Here is a 16,555-nt window from a genome sequence, read left to right as displayed (position 1 = left end):
TGACAAGACCTTCCATTATTATTTACTTGCTATTTTAATAAAATTATATTTAAAAAAGATTATAAGCACTTAAAAATTTATTGACTTTTTGTTTTTTTCTCTTCATAATCATTTCTAGATAGAGCCTTCCTCATTCTCCTACCCCAAAAGAAAACCCTTTTAAAACAAACAAAAATAATCAAGCAAAATCAGCAAACATAATAATTGTATGTGATATTCTAGGCCACTCTCTAGAGTCTCCTACCTCCCTTTGAATGGTGACATTTATTTCTTCATGTCTTTAATGGGGCCAACTTTGGGGAATCAAATGGTCTTCATTTGAATGGTCTTCTGGTTTGCCTGATTTTAGTCATTGTAGTCAATGTGTATGTTGTGCTCCTATTCCTTCTTTATGTTGTACCACTTCTTTCAAGTCTCTCCTTCTTTCTCTAAATTCCTCATATTTATGATTTCTTACAGGGTAATCCTATTTCATTGATTTATATGCCACAAACCACAACTTGTTCAGCTCTTTCCTAGTCTATGGCCACCACTTTGTTTCCATATTTTTGGCCACCCCCAAAATAATGCATCAATGAATATTCTGGTATGTATGAGATCATTCTTTTTCATATCCTTGGGGTATATGACAACCACTGGGACTATTATCTGGAAGGGTTTGAAAAATTTAATTATTTTTCTTGCAAAAACTGAAGTTATTTTCTAAAATGGTTACAGCAATTCACAACTCCATCATCAGGGTATTAGTGTGCCTGTTTGCTCACAGGCCCTCCAACATTGACTATTTATGTCTTTTGTCAGCTTTGCCAGTTTACTGGGTGTGAGGTGAAACCTCAAAGTTGTTTTAATTTGTGCTTGACTTTTGTTACTGATTTAGAACAATATTTCATATGACTGTTGACTGTTTGTATTTCTAATTTTGAAAACTGTTTTCTCCTTTTTGTCAACTTCACTTATCTGCTAGAGGACACTTTAAAGTACTTTATAAGTACAACTATCCATTGAAAAGCAATTACTCAGTGTGGGGAGTGGTTAGTTGGCTGTCCATGTTTTATCACAAGAAAGTCAAAGCATAGGCAGGCAAATGAAATGTCTGGATCTGTCAAACTGGTAACATAGTCACATTCATTTTATCTAGAACACATTCATCAGAAGTGTGAATAAAGTGAGAAGGAAAAATATATAATGGACTGGCACTTTTCCTACTTTCATGGATATAAGCATACAAATATGCAGGAGAATCTCTTTATTTGTATTAGCATAAATGTACTACAAAGATCAAATGTTAATATCTAATACTTATTCAATTCATCAATCAATAAACTTTTTATTAAATGTGTACTATGTGCCATGTGCTGTGTTAAGGGAAATACAAGGATCCAATATAAATGTCCTTCTCTGCTGCCTTATTTTGACATGGTGGTGACCTTGGGTTTCCCAAGGATATGCCGACAAACTACTGGTAAGTCCTTCCAAGCTAGAAAGACTGGTGCTGGAAAAAGACTTTGGCTGCTGTCCACCAGCCAACTCTAGCTAAGTACCGAGCAATTCATAATCAGCAAATCATGACTTAGTCAGTGAGCTGGTCACTTATTTGGCTTTGGTGGACCATGAATTAGATACAAATTCAAAGTTTTCTTCAATCTTGGGCAGTTCTCTTGGTATCCTCAGTGTTTAGCACAGTGCCTGGCACATAGTGGGCTCTTTGTAAGTGCTTGTAAGTTGGCTGACTGATGTTCTACTTTCACAGTGACTGTGGTGGAATGGTGCAAATGGGGGATAAAGACCATAGAACCTGGACAAATGTTAACATAACTGCTCATACCTCAAATGTAAGGTTACCCAATAATCAATGAGTTGGAATAGTGCTAGATAAGGAAAAATTCATACCAAAAGTCTTCCTAGAAATAAAACTAGAAATATAAGGACACTGAAGCTTAATGAAAGGATGGCTCTAGGTTCACCTTGAATAGGCAAAGAAAGGAGCTGACAGAGTTGGCCTCATGCTTCACCCAACGGTGGCAAGCAAAATTATTTCATGATTCATGTAATCATCCTGGCTTGCAGTGCTCGTAATTCGTGTAGGGAAAAAGAATCCAACAAAGATCATTATAGCAGGTTCCAACATTCAATGGAGACAAAGAAGTAAAGAAATTCTATGAATAACTAAACATAAATAAATAAATAAATAAACTATAAAGAACTAAACTAATCCATTAACTACCATGATATTCAGTTACTTCTCTTCCTCCAAAGGATCCCACGTGCCATAGATGAGGTGGTGGAAATGCAACCTCATGTGAGGGCAAAATCAATTGGCAGCTAAGTTTAAAGTTGCAGATATTAGTACTTTTACAATAGGAAGATGAGCATAGGAAAGACTGCTGAAAACTATTTTAGACACTATAGTCCAAGGTTTTAAAGTGAAGGCACTCAGAAACTTGCAGATTACTCAACAGACTCGTGTTAGTATGTCATAAATACTTTCTTCAGTTGGAGATTTGGAAAGTATGTGGCAGGGTGAGCAATGAATAATAACAAAATATTAAATTGAATAAATCATAACATGTAGTAAATGACTGTTAACTCTCATGGGAGGAATTCCTGAATCCTCTATATTTGTAAAGTCAGAATGTTCATTTGTTAGATCAAAGGTCAAAATTAACAGTAATTCAGGAGGAAGTACTGATAGACTGAAATTGTTTGTAAAGGCCTTTACAAACCTTAGGATCCTAGAGACATGCTAACTGTTAACTTTTATTTACAGATGATATTTGACTCATTGTGCCAAACCCTAGGATATCACAGGGACTCTTAATATAGAGATGGGTCTGGTAATCTCCATTTAAAAAGATAGAGTGAATGAAGAATGAGTGTTGGTTGTCTAGCTCATTGCAGTGTGATTAAATGGGCAGCCTATTGAGGTTATCCTATATCTGTGGCAGGGATGTCAGATGGACATCAACCTGGGCCCGGGATCAAATAAGAAGAAGAGATTATGCTCGATTACATTTAAGAAATTGACTTGACTACTTGCATAACCTTGAGCAAGTCACTTGACTTGTCTCATTGTTTCCACTTACGAAATTAATAAGAATTTAATTTGACTAAAGCCATCTCCAAAGAGAGTGTGATGCCTCAGGAGGTCGTGATTCCCCCTCACTGGAGGTCCTCAAACACAGGCTGTCAGATCACTTGTTGGATGCAGCACCCTGGGAATTCTGTTTTCTGTATATGTCAGACTAGATGTGACAGTAGTCCCTTCCAGCTCTACAATTGTTCAATTCTCTTTTTTTCTTTTGAAATAGTTATATTTTGAAATACACCCCATTTTATTAATAGATGGGAAGAGCTGTTTAACTTGCCTTGGGACTCTGAAGAAAACCCTTAGGTTGGCTTGGACATTCTATTCAATGAAAGAAAAGGCTATCATTTGCAATTATAATTCTTATCAGTAACAATAAAGATGTGAAAATGTGTAGCTAGGGCTCTCCTGGAGCTAGAATTTCCCAGGTTTAGGTTATATGACTCTGGCCACATCTCTGCTTCTCAGTTCCTCGGGCAACTCAGTAAGAAAAGAAGTTGTAGACCAGTGTCTCATCTGTGTCAGCAGAATGCATTTTCCTCCATCAGGATTCCCTCATGCTATTGAAACAAGTGTTTTCATGCTTCTCTTGAGTCTTATATTTGAAAGTCAAATTTTCTATTCAGCTATGATCCTTTCATCAAGAATGCTGGAAGTCCTCTATTTTATTGAATATCCATTTTTCCTCATACTCCATTTTGCTGGGTAGTTGCTGGGTAGCAACCTCCTCACCCTGGGACTGCCAGCCAGGACCATGACCCTGATCCAAGTATGGGCAAAGCAACAGAGTGCTAGCAAAGAAACCCTTACAATGTCCTTCTGACTAGTCACTTGTTACTGTTCTGGCTACTGTGATACTGCTATCCAATTCTCAGGACACTGATGGAATACTACTAGGACAATGATGAAAAAGCCCCAAATGTCTGTTCTTCGAAAATGCTTTAGATCCTCCTCCAGGCAAAAGGTCACATGGAAAGGAGGAGCCTAGGATGGGTCAGAGGATGGGACTGACACACTCTCCTCCCCAACATGATTCCTTCTTAAGGGTTTGGCTAGAGGATCTTCTCTGGGCCCAGACACTTTATTCTTGTTGGTTCTTCACTGCTTGGTTATGTTGGAGACTGCCAAAAGGTCATGCCTACATTTCCACCAACTATCTGTTATACTCAGTTTTGCTGGGTAGGTGATTCTTGGTTGTAATCCTATCTCCTTTGCCCTCTGGAATATTATATTCCATGCCCTGCGGTCCCTTAATGTAGAAGCTGTTAAATCTTGTGTTATCCTGATTGTGTTTCCACAATACTTGAATTGTTTGTTTCTGGATGTAGTATTTTCTCCTTGACCTGGGAACTCTGGAATTTGGCTACTATATTCCTAGGAGTTTTCTTTTGGTGATCTCTTTCAGGAAGAGATTGGTGGATTCTTTCAATTTCTAATTTTCCCTCTGGTTCTAAAATATCAGAGCAATTTTCCTTGATTATTTCTTGAAAGATGATGTCTAGGTTCTTTTTTTTGATCATGGCTTTCAGATAGTCCAATGATTTTTAAATTCTTTCTCCTGGATCTATTTTCCAGGTCAGTTGTTTATCTTTTTTTTTTGTGAGGCAATTGGGGTTAAGTGACTTGCCCAGGGTCGCACAGTTAGTAAGTGTCAAGTGTTTGGTCTGAGGCCGGATTTGAACTCAGGTCTTCCTGACTTCAGGGCCAGTGCTCTAGTCTCAGTTGTTTTTCCAATGAGATATTTCATATTGTTTTCTAATTTTTCATTCTTTTGGATTTGTTTTACAGTGTCTTGATTTCTCATAAAGTCACTAGCTTCCAATTGCACTATTCTAATTTTAAGGAAGTATTTTCTTCAGTAAGCTTTCGGACTTCCTTTTCCATTTGTCCAGTTTTGCTCTTTAGGGCATTCTTCTCTTCATTGGCTTTTTGGACCTCTTGTCATTTGGGTTAGGCTATTTTTTAAAGTGTTATTTTCTTCAGTATTTTTTTGGGTCTCCTTTAGCAAGCTGTTAACTTGCTTTTCATGATTTTCTTGCATCACTCTCATTTCTCTTCCTAGTTTTTCCTCTACTTTTCTTACTTGCTTCTCAAAATCCCTTTTGGGCTCTTCCAAGGTCTGGGACTGATTCATATTTTTCTTGGAAGTTTTGGATGTAGGAACTTTGACTTTGTTTTCTTCTTCTGGTTGTGTGTTTTGATCTTTGTCACCAAAGTAAGATAATATAGTCTGACTCTTTTGTGCTGCTTGCTCATGATCCCAAACAATTACTTAAGTTTTAAACTCTTTGTTAAGATAAGAGACTGTTTCCAATGTGGAGAATGTACTGTCCCAAGCTTTGGGGGTTTGTACAGCTGTTTTCAGAGATACTTCTAGGGACCTGAAAATTTGCAGATGTTCCAAGGTGCTATGATAAGCAGCGAGGTGTTTCCTCTCCATGGCCACAACAAGCTCAACCATGCCAGCACTCCTCTTTGCCCCAGGACTGCCCCTCAGAACTGTGACCCAGATCCAAGCACGGGCAAAGCAAGAGATTCCTGCCTCAGCACTGGCAAAGAGATCCTTGCAATCCCCCTCTGATCAGCCACTTGATTCCCCCTCAGTCTGTGGGCTGGAAGCTCAGGAGGCAGCCGCTGCCCTCGGGGCGGCTGAGACCAAACTTCTTCTCTCACCGCAGTCACAAACTTTTCCCACTGGCCTTCTAAATTGTCTTTGGCATTTGTCTGTTGAGAAGTCTGGAAACCACCACAGCTGCCAGTGATTCAGTCCTCTGAGGCCTGCTCTAGGGTCACTGCAGCCTGTGCGCCCATGCCAAACTGTGCTCCTCTCCCTGCCTGGCGCGATATACCTTTCTGATCAGCCGTCCAGGTTGTCTTGGGCTGAAAATTTGTTTTACTCTGTTTTTTTGTGGGTTCTGCTGCTTTAGAATTTGTTTAGAGCTAATTTTTTAAAGATATTTTCTCCACCAACTATCTGAATAACCTTTTTATGTGATATCATCCTAATTCATCCATTGGCTTTCAAAGACATCTAAACTGATCAAGGATATTTTTTAGTACCTGTCTTCACCTCACAATGCAGCAGAGCTAGAATCTTTTTACTTTAAGGGAGTGAAATAATTGACCACATAACTCAATCTCCCCCACCTCTACATGTACCAAATAAATATATTTTTTGGGGAGGATGAAAGCATGAACTGTTGAGGGGATCAGAAAAGAAGAGGAATAATAATAATATTTATCATCATCATCCTCATATAGGACTTTAAAGTTTGTAAACTAATTTACAAATATCTCAGTTAATCCTCAAAACAACCCTAGGAGAGAGGTCTTAATGTATAAAATTTTACTTGAGCAGAGCCTTGAAGAAGAGGACAGAAGGGATTCTAAAAGGTTGAGATGAGAGTTTGTTCTAGGCATGGAAGAGTGGGCAGCCTGTATGAAGGCACAGAGATGTGGGATCTCCAATGGTGAAGATCATTTATACCCATGGATTATTTTCCTAGACAAGTATTGTTCACTCCTTTCCCTGACTGTTCCACATGGCTTGGATACATACCCCATGTGGGGTATTCAGGGAAAAGAAGCGCTTCTGGTGTGAGGACTTACTGAGCCTTTTTCAGAGCTACTCATTCACCTTTGGAGTCCACTTGTCACCCAACTCTCACCTGTGGCTTCAAAAAGCTGTAGCATGCACAGAGGACACTTCCCAGTAAACCATCTTAGTAGATGGGCTAAACCAGGTTGAAGGTAACTGACAGGCCTCAAACCCATCATTGGATGATGTCTACACAAAGCATGTGAAGACTTCCCCTGGCAGAATGGGTAGATGAGAACAATTTGTTCCAACAGCCTTTATAGGTGACTGAAGCAGGTACTGTGGAGCACTTGGAACTTAGCCATCAAAGATGCCAAAGTCATCCTGGGCCATCACTAGTCAACTTGACTTTTGTCTTGCCACTGGACTTCAGGGACTTCGAGAGAGAATGAGGCTGATGACTTTGAATACCTCTGCCTCATTTAAATCCAATTCACAGGCAAGTCAAGATATCATCCTGCAATGTCATTGGTCCTCTTCAAAAATGAGGGATGAACAACAAGAGAACACATGGGAGGACTCACCTGGGGGAATTTCATCTAGGATAGTCTTTTATCTATATAATTTGGAGATAATGACATATTGAGTGTAACAATATGTAGAGTGTTAGAATGATCTTGACCTAGCTCTTTTACATCAGATATTACTCCAGCTGCAAGAAACCATGGCCTACTTGTAAACACTTTGTCATCTATCCTCACTTGGCTTCCCTTTCCCCCACGTGAAACAGCCATTATACAAACCTGACCTCTAGAGATTGTGCCCTTCTCCCTTGGAAAAGTTAATCCACACAGCTCTGAAACTGCTCTGGTCTTAAACTATACAGATTGGTGAGTGAACTGGAGTAATTAACCCTCATCTGCTATACTTTCAGCTATGAGAGGCCAAGGTCAACCTGAATAACTCACTATCTGCTCTACTCTCTCTCTTCTACTCTTCCCTATCTCCTACCTTCCTTTTCTACCTCTTTGTTTGGCCACAGGGATCAAATCAACATTACCATGACTTCTGAAAAGGGCATATTGGTTGCCTTCCTAACATGTCCACTCACCATTCCAGCAATTTCTCTGACCAAAACATCCTCCCCTGGCCACTCTTCCTCTCTCTGTGTTGTAACCTCCTATTAGAATGCAAGATGAGCTCTTCAAGACCAAAAAATGTTGCTTTTTATTTCTATTCCCAGTGTCTGACATGAAGTAAGTGCTTTGGTGTGTCTTCCTCCCTCCCTTCCTTCCTCCCTCCCTATCTTCTTTCCTTCTTCCTTCTCCATTTATTCTTGAAGGCTTTAGACCTGTTTGATGCTAGACCAGGATGAAGGATCAGCCTAACACCCTGTAAAGAGACATAGAAATGTGTGCCCGGTTCATTTCTGGCACCAGTGTCTGATGGATCCAGAATTTACTTGGCTCTCCCACCCCATTACCCAAGAACTATTCTGTTCTAGTAATGTTGCTTGATCCCTAATGTCCACTGTGCTAATTCTACTGACTCCTGTTTTTAGTCAACAGGACTGAAAAAACATGTCTTGCCATTATATGTAAAGCTTGCCACCTACTCTTTATAATTGTTACAAAATTTCTCAATCAAGAAATACTCAGCCCTAGCCCATCCCTTCTCCCACCCCTATACTCCTGCCTTCTCTTTGAAAGGTGCTATTATTCATGGGAAATACATTAGTGAACGAAGCTTGTTGATCATATTTAGATGACTGTTCTTTGCAACTACTTTCTGCCAATATGTTCTTTGTTGTCAATCATAGACAAATTTAAAGCTATCAGTATTTTGTTTCTAGTGGAATTCAGTACTGGCCTTTGGACAGCCATCCCCTCCCTACCAGAGAAAAAATGAGGTGGGGAATCAACCAACTATTGGCCATGTGAATTTATATGTATGATGTATTTAAATGTTTTGACCTGATCTTATGAAAAGAAAATATAGTATTTTTCTATGCGAAGGGCATAGCAAACACATGGAATCATCCACCAAGTCTATACCCTAGAAATACCATTATTTAAGGCTATATCCTTGATTTATGAAATTGACCCACAAAATGTTGTCTTCCTAAAGGGTCTCCATGCTTGCCTCCCATCTAAGCCTGGTCCCGAGACAAGTTCTAAGGTACCGAGGCTTTTTTTTTTTTACTTTCCAGGAAACTCCTTAATTTTCAGGGGGATGGACAAAGGAGGGAAAAATGGAAATCAGACAAAATTATTATTATTTTAGCAAGAGAAAGATGGAATAGAATCAAGAAAGCAAATGATAAAAGTCCAAATAGGAAGAAAATTAAAAGTACTCTTCTCTAATCTTTGCAACAACTGAGGATATTTACTTAATAATACAACCGAAGGAATACCTACAGGCTCAGTCTCATGACTCTTCAAGCTCAGAAGTAACTAAGAGAAATTTGGGTAAAAGTATGTGTCTGGATGACATCATTTTCAAAGGCTAAGGAAATATCTAGAAGATGTGTCCCATCTCCAAAATGTGCCTGCTGCCACCCTCACTTACATAGTAGATGAAGTGAAATATTCCATGTGCATTGTCATCGATTCTGTTCTTTTCCTCTGAATTATAAGTGGTCTTCCTGGTTCCAATGACCTTGTCTTGACCTAAAGCAAAGGTAATGAACCACAAGGGCCTAATGTCAGGAACCAGTGGTTTCCCAATCAGGCATGAAGAGGAATGAGTTAAGTCAATTCTTTCTGTTACTCTCCAACTGGTTTCAATTGTTATCTTGAGGTTTTCTTCCTTTTAAAACAAGCTTCCTTGATGTCCATATCTCCTTCTGACTTACGTTTTATTTCAGAATCATTTTCAGAATCAGAAAGAGTCTTTGTGGCTCTCTAATCTCATCACAACAGAAAAGGAATCCCTCGTATGATCTATCCAAAGGGCAGCTCTCCAGACTTTCCTGGAAGAATATAAGTAAGGGAGAAGCAGCTACTTTCAGATGCAGTCTGGTCCATTATGGAATAGCTCTCAGCTGTAGGAAATCTGTCCTTACATTAAGCCTAATTACTTATCTGTAAATTCTGACCATTGATTATAGTTCTGCCCTGGGGGCCAAACAGATCAAAGCTTTCAAGTGACAACCTGGGAGACTCTCATGAGGCCATGAGGAAGAAGCCAGCACATTTAGGAAAGCACTTTGTGTCATGTACTATGTTAGTCTCTGAGGTCACCAATCAATCATCAGTCAGGACTGACTAAGGACTCACTATGCATCAGACACTGGGTTTGATGCTGGAGACACAAGCAAAAAGAAGAAATCACCTTTGCTTTCAAGCAACTGGTGTCCTGTAAAAGGAGACATCCACCCCCTTCAAGCTTCCCGTTGTAGCATCAAGGTATGACATATTCAAGACAAGGCTATATATGCATACATACATACATACATACATACATGCATACATACATACATACACACAGGCACTGGTGGGGGACAACAAGAACAATTTGGAAATCAAGAAGGGCCTCTTGATGGAAGGGATACTTGGATTCAGTACAAAGGAAGCCAGGTCTTCCAAGAAGTAAAAGAGAGGAGGGAGAAGATTGCAGGTATGGTTAGCAGCCTGGCAGGAGATGGTGAATTGGGTGCAAAAATCACCAAGCTGACTAGTTTGGTTGGAGCACAGAGTGCTGAGGGAGAATAATGAGGGGTCAGACTGGAAAGGGAGGCTGGATATAGATGGTAAAAGGCCTTAACTGTCAAGTAATGAGAGGAGATTGTATGCTATACTAAAGACAATAGGAAACCCCTAAACACTTTGAAGAGAGGTTCTCTCTCTCTCTCTCTCTCTCTCTCTCTCTCTCTCTCTCTCTCTCTCTCTCTCTTTGTCTCTCACACACACATACACACACACACACACACACACACACACACACATACCTCTTCTCTTTTCTAGTGAGAAGGCCCTCCAGGTCCTTTCTTCAAATAGTCCTCATATGGCATAGATAAATGAGAAACAGAGACAGACAGAGAGAGAGGCAGAGACAGAGAGACAGAGGAAGACAGAGAAAGATCACATTTGTAAAGTTCCTGTAATGTGCCAGGCACAGGGCTAAGGGCCAAATAAAACAAGGAAAAAGAATGCTATCCCCCGCCCTTAAGGAGATTACATTCTTTTTGTTTAATTGATTTATTTTGATTTATCAACAATCACTTCCATATGAGGAGATTACATTCTAATGAAGGAAGACAGTACATTAAAGAGAACTAAAAAATGGTAGGGGGTTTATTGAGGGAGAAATTCCTAGCAAAGCTGTCCTGGGCACTTCTTCAAAATGGAGGTTCTATAAAGATTTCTCTAATTGAAGGAAGAAGCCACAGGCCAAATAAGTTGCTAGCTTCCAGGAACAGATTGCTGCAGGTCAGAGGTCAGAGGGTCACAGGATCAGAGGATCAGATGGCTATTCCAGGCTGAGAAGGCTGCTGGAGAATGGTGAAGTTTCAAATGGTGGCAGAGGTATGACCAGGGCCTGATTGAACTCAAGGCCCTTCTCCAGTCCTCCCACCTTGTGACCTAGATCTACAACTTATCTTTCTGAGTAAACTCACTTTCTGTTGATGCTGACTGGGACAAAATTAGGAAGCACCCAGTCTATGACCATAGTTTGCAAAATCCATTTTCCTGACTTATTTCAGAGGAGGTCTGGTGGCAAAGTAGATAGAGCACTGGATTTGGAATAAGGAAGACCTGGGTTTCAATCCTGACTCAAATACTTAAGGGCCATGTGACCCTAATCAAGTGACTAAACATCTCTGTGCCTCAGCTGCTTCATATGTGAAATGGGGGTGATAATAGCACCCACCTCACAAAGTTTATTGTGAGTGATCTATCCTATGAATGTCAGTACTTATTGTGTGTGATTGGACTTATTTCTCTGACTATGGTGACATTTGTGAGCTCTGTGTATACTCTGACTTAGTCCTCATTTGAAATGTTTTCTAGCATCTCCAGCGCTGTCTGTGCTGATCAAAAAGCATCCCTTGTAACTATGTGAAAGTGACTAGTCTCTGACAACTGAATCCAGTCTTTTCTTACCATTGTACAAGTAGCTGAGAAATCTTTGATGGGGTGGTAATAGATGTCATCTATCTATGTACCACACAGAGAAATTTCCTGCTTCTCAATACTGTTATCTCCTATAATAAATAAATGTCAGAGGATGGTCTAAACATCTCTGATTTCAATGGGAATGCCAGTGGGTGAAAGAAGTTCCAAGGCTTAATCAGGATCAATCCCCACAATGCCCACACCTCATTACCAATTCCAAATCAGTGTAATATCCTAAAGCACAAGTCTGACGAAGTGACTACTTTGCACATGAACTGTCAGTGACTCCCTCTTACAGCATCTCAAATGGAAGAATATTTGTAAAGCACTAGGCACAGTGCCTGTCATGCAGTAGGTGCTGTGTAAATGCTTATTACCTCCTCCTTCCCCAGTTATCATTAGGATAAAATACAATTTCCTTAACTTGGCATTTAAAGTCATTTATAAGCTGCCTCTGGATTTTTTCCCTAGGATCTTATACATTTTCCTTCTTTACACATTCCACCTTGCAGCCAAACTGTCTTCCCTGCTGCTCTCCAAATTCAACACTTTTTCTGCTACTCCTATGCTCTTGTACAGGCTGTCTCAGAATCCTTGGCTTCCTTCAAGGCTCAGTTCATGTACCAACTCCTATGGAAAACCTTTTGAATCCCTCTAGTTGTTAATGCACTTTTCCTCCTCAACTAAACATGTAGAGACTTCTAGTTATCTGTTGTATTCCCTCTCCTCCGCCCTGCAGAATGCAAGCTCTTTGAGACTAAGGACTCATTTCCATTTTGTGTTTGCCTCCCAAGAGCCTGGCATGTGGCATGGCACACATCAGATTAATAAATGCTTGTTGAGGGGCAGCTAGGTGACGCAGCAGATAGAACACCAGCTCAAGAGTCAGGAGGACCTGAGTTCAAATCCGGCCTCAGACATTTGGTACTTACTAGCTGTGTGACCCTGGGCAAGTGACTTAACCCCATTTGCTGAGAGAGAGAGAGAGAGAGAGAGACAGAGAGACAGAGAGACAGAGAGACAGAGAGACAGAGAGACAGAGAGACAGAGAAACAGAGAGACAGAGAGAGACAGAGAGATTCACTTGTAATAAATAAATAAATAAATAAATAAATAAATAAATAAATGTATACATAAATAAACAAACAAACAAATAAATGCTTGTTGGATTTGGATTGTATCAGGTTGGGTTGGGTAGCACCTTCAACATGATCTGAATAGTTCAAGCAACCTGAAGTGAGACAAGCCTGACTTGTGTCCCCAAGACCCCAACTTGAAGTCCCTGCATAGTCTTAGTAAAATAGCTATCTTTTCTTATCCTACCTCACTTTCTACAGACATTAGCACAAAAGGCTTAAAACCCTTTTATTTCCAGAGGATGGAAGGCTTAGTGAACTTTTCTTCCCCAAACTCTGAAAGCATCTCAGATGAAACATTCTCAATGAACACAACAGGTCAGTCATCTGAACCATCCTCAAAGAAGGGACCAGAGACCAGGCCCTTTTGCTATTTAACATTGGACAGAGTTTGCTAAAATAAGCCATTTTCTGAGTATGTGTGAACCTTTTGCTTCAATCCAAGTCTCAAATTCTAACTAGGGAACTGCTGACAGGGTAAGGTTTTATGTAACAGGGAAAGGTAGCTAAGGGCTTTGAAACTGTAAGCAGCATATTTAGTTGGCAATCGGGTGAGTTTTGACTGCAGACTAGCCAGATGGTTGCAGAGATCACAAGAGCCGAAGGGAATGAGATTGAGATGAGATTTGGAGAAAGGGGACTGTTCATCAATACTTGATTTGATGTAAGAGTGATTTCATGATGAAGAATTAAAAGATAATCATCTGACTCATGTGTACTCAATGCCAAAACAAGAGTAAAACCATTGTGTGCAGAATAAGGAGGAGATGGGGCACAGTAAACATTTTAAAGATGTGAGAAGGTAGAAGGTTTATTGTACAAGTCCATAAAATTCAAGAACAAGTTCTGAATATTGCTTGTTAAGGTGATGCTGAACCCCTACACTGTTTTTCTGAGTCTGTTTTGGAAAGGCAATGGCAATTCAGCCAAATTTTTTGAATGGCCAAGTGGTTCATCCTAGACTTCTCCTACTTTCCCACCTTCTCCTTATCCTACTCAAACACATCTACATAAGTCCCTGTAGAAAGGAACAGTGCTGTTATGTGCAGACCCCTAACTAATCATTTTGGTCCCCATACCAAAACAGCATTCTCTCAAAATGGCACAAGATGTATGTAAGACAAATACAATTCATTGAGAGTGGAGTTAGGGTGAGGGTTAGTGTAGGTCTTGTATGCACTCGAAATACTTCCAATTCAGCTTTCATGCCTTCAAAATTAGGCAAAGGGCTAGTTGCTCCATCCTAATTTGGTCTCTGTTTATGAACTGCAACCACCCCAATGACTTGCTTTTTTATTTTATTTATTTTTTTAACAAGACGTCACAGGATCCCAGGCACGGGATTTTATAGTTGGAGGGAATACTAGAGGCCATCTGATCCAATCAACAACTGAAAAAAAAATATGTTCTTCAATATCACCAACAAGAGATCAACTGGGCTTTACTTGCAATCTTCCAGGAAGGAAGAATCCACTACCTCCCCAGAAAGTCCATTTGACTTTGGGATGGCTGTTGTTGTTAGGAAGCCCTTCTCAATACCAAGCTTAACTTTGCTGTTTTTGCAACTGTCCTGCCCAGCATTGCTGCTTTGGGGGGTCAAATATAACCTATCTGGGCCTTCTATTCTGCAGACTGTGGCATTCAGCTGCTTTTGCAGGAGTGAAGAAATGCCATTGTGACTGACACCTGAGGAATCAAAACTTTGGGGTATCTTGAATTTATCTGTGATCACTAAAACCAAAATAAAATTTAAAAAAAAAAAGCTGTCCTTAAACTTCCTTTGAAGAGCCTTTCAAAGTTTCCAAAGAGACTCACACTTTTCTATGTGGCCTCTGAAAACATTTCTTCTTTTTGAAGCTCACCAAGAGCCAAAGACCTAAAGGAATGTGGCCAAGCTCTCTGCTTGCCATCTATCAGTTTTTCAAGTACCAAAATTAAACAAGAAATGTCCTTAAGACTATTTAGCCTTTTTTAGCTTTCTTACCCAATTCAATTCAATAACATATACTAGATGCTGGGAATTAAAGACAAAATTGAGATAATCCTTGTCCTTGAGAGGCTTACATTCTAGTGGAGGGATACAGCATGTAGACAGGTAAGTCAAATAATACTTTGGAAGTGGAGTGGGGAAAGTGTACAGCTGGGCAGAGAACATGAAGGTGTTATGCAGCAAGATGCTTTGAAGCTCAATCTTGAAACTTGAACTTTTTCTTACTCTTGCCTCCAAATTGCTCAGAGCCTCTTGATATCCATCTATTGTGATTTAAGACTGGAATGGGTATGCTGGTAAATGTTTATCAACTGGCACTCTGAAAACAAATATGTACAATACACTTTTAAATATAATCTGCATTACTGATGTTTTCTCCATCACTTTCCTACACACTATACTTCTCCAGGTTTAGGCTAAGAATCAAGGAATTAGAGCTGAAAGATCACCTTGGAAATCATGTATTCCATCTTCTCATTTGTGCATGAAGAAACTGAGTCCCAGAGATGGTGTGGCTTCCCTACAATCATCCAATCAAACCAATCAGTCAATCAGTTAATAAGCATTTAGTAAGTGCCTGCTCCATACCAAGAACTGCTGACAGATGGTGAGGATACACAGAAAAAGGGACAGAAATCCTGCCCTCAAGAAGCTTATATTCTATCAAGGAAACGATGTATACACATACACAGAAATTGAAATAAATTAATGTGGGGTACCAGGAGCTGGAAAGACCATAAAAGCTGTCACTTTCTATGTGGGGGGTTAAAGAGCCAGGATTTGAACCCAGCTCCTCTGCCTCCAAATTGGGCCATTTTTCCCCTTCACAATGGCATACCTTATTGTCCCGCAGGGTAGTTGTAAGATTGAGCAGCCAAGTGCTCGCCAAACCAGGGCTATAGCCCTTGAGCTCTGAGCTATATTTCTTTCGAAATAATTGTCACTCTTTCTTAGACATTTATTACTTCTCCTAGGAGTTTAATGCTTCTTTATTCTTTTCCTTACAGTCACATAAACCAGAATCACAAGTATGCATCGTGTCTGGGCGGAAATGGAGGGTAGTTAAATGTTGGTAGGGTAAGAAGGTCCTTAGATGGGATATTGTTATATTCACTATATAAACTATGTAACTGAGACCCACAGAAATTAAATGGCTTATCTGTGGTCATACATTTGGGAAATTATCAGTCATAGGATTAGAGTAAGTATTCTTGACTCCAAGTTCATCATTCCATCCACTTGTCCAAGGAGGCACTCTCCAGAAAGAGTATATAAGGCAATGGGATTTCTTGTGTTAACATTGTTTTTATTTTCTTAATTCCTGCTAATACTGTCTAGTCATCCCGCTATGTTGTCTGTTCAGTTTTTCTCCTTTTGTAGGACTTTGACCATTGGCATGTCATATTCTCAAAGGCTGACAATTAAAAAAAAACCTAACATGATCATGTTTTGAGGTAATATCTCTCTTTAAAAGAGCATCCCCTCCTAATTGGTTGCATAATGGGGTTTATAATGTTTATGGGAGATTTGTGACTTCTGAAGATCACACTCTTTTGCTTCCTCCCTTCCCAGATGAATTGCCTTTTGCTTTGAGACTAAAGGGTTTAATCAGACTTGCCTTTCACAATTCCTCCCTTCTACAATTTCATCCTGCATAAGGGTATAAATCTGGACTGCTCTGTGGCAGCT

The sequence above is a fragment of the Vombatus ursinus genome, unplaced genomic scaffold, assembly GCF_900497805.2.
Source record: "Vombatus ursinus unplaced genomic scaffold, bare-nosed wombat genome assembly UNPS02014817.1, whole genome shotgun sequence".
Taxonomy (NCBI): Eukaryota; Metazoa; Chordata; class Mammalia; order Diprotodontia; family Vombatidae; genus Vombatus; species Vombatus ursinus.
Note: the sequence above shows the minus strand (reverse complement) of the source record.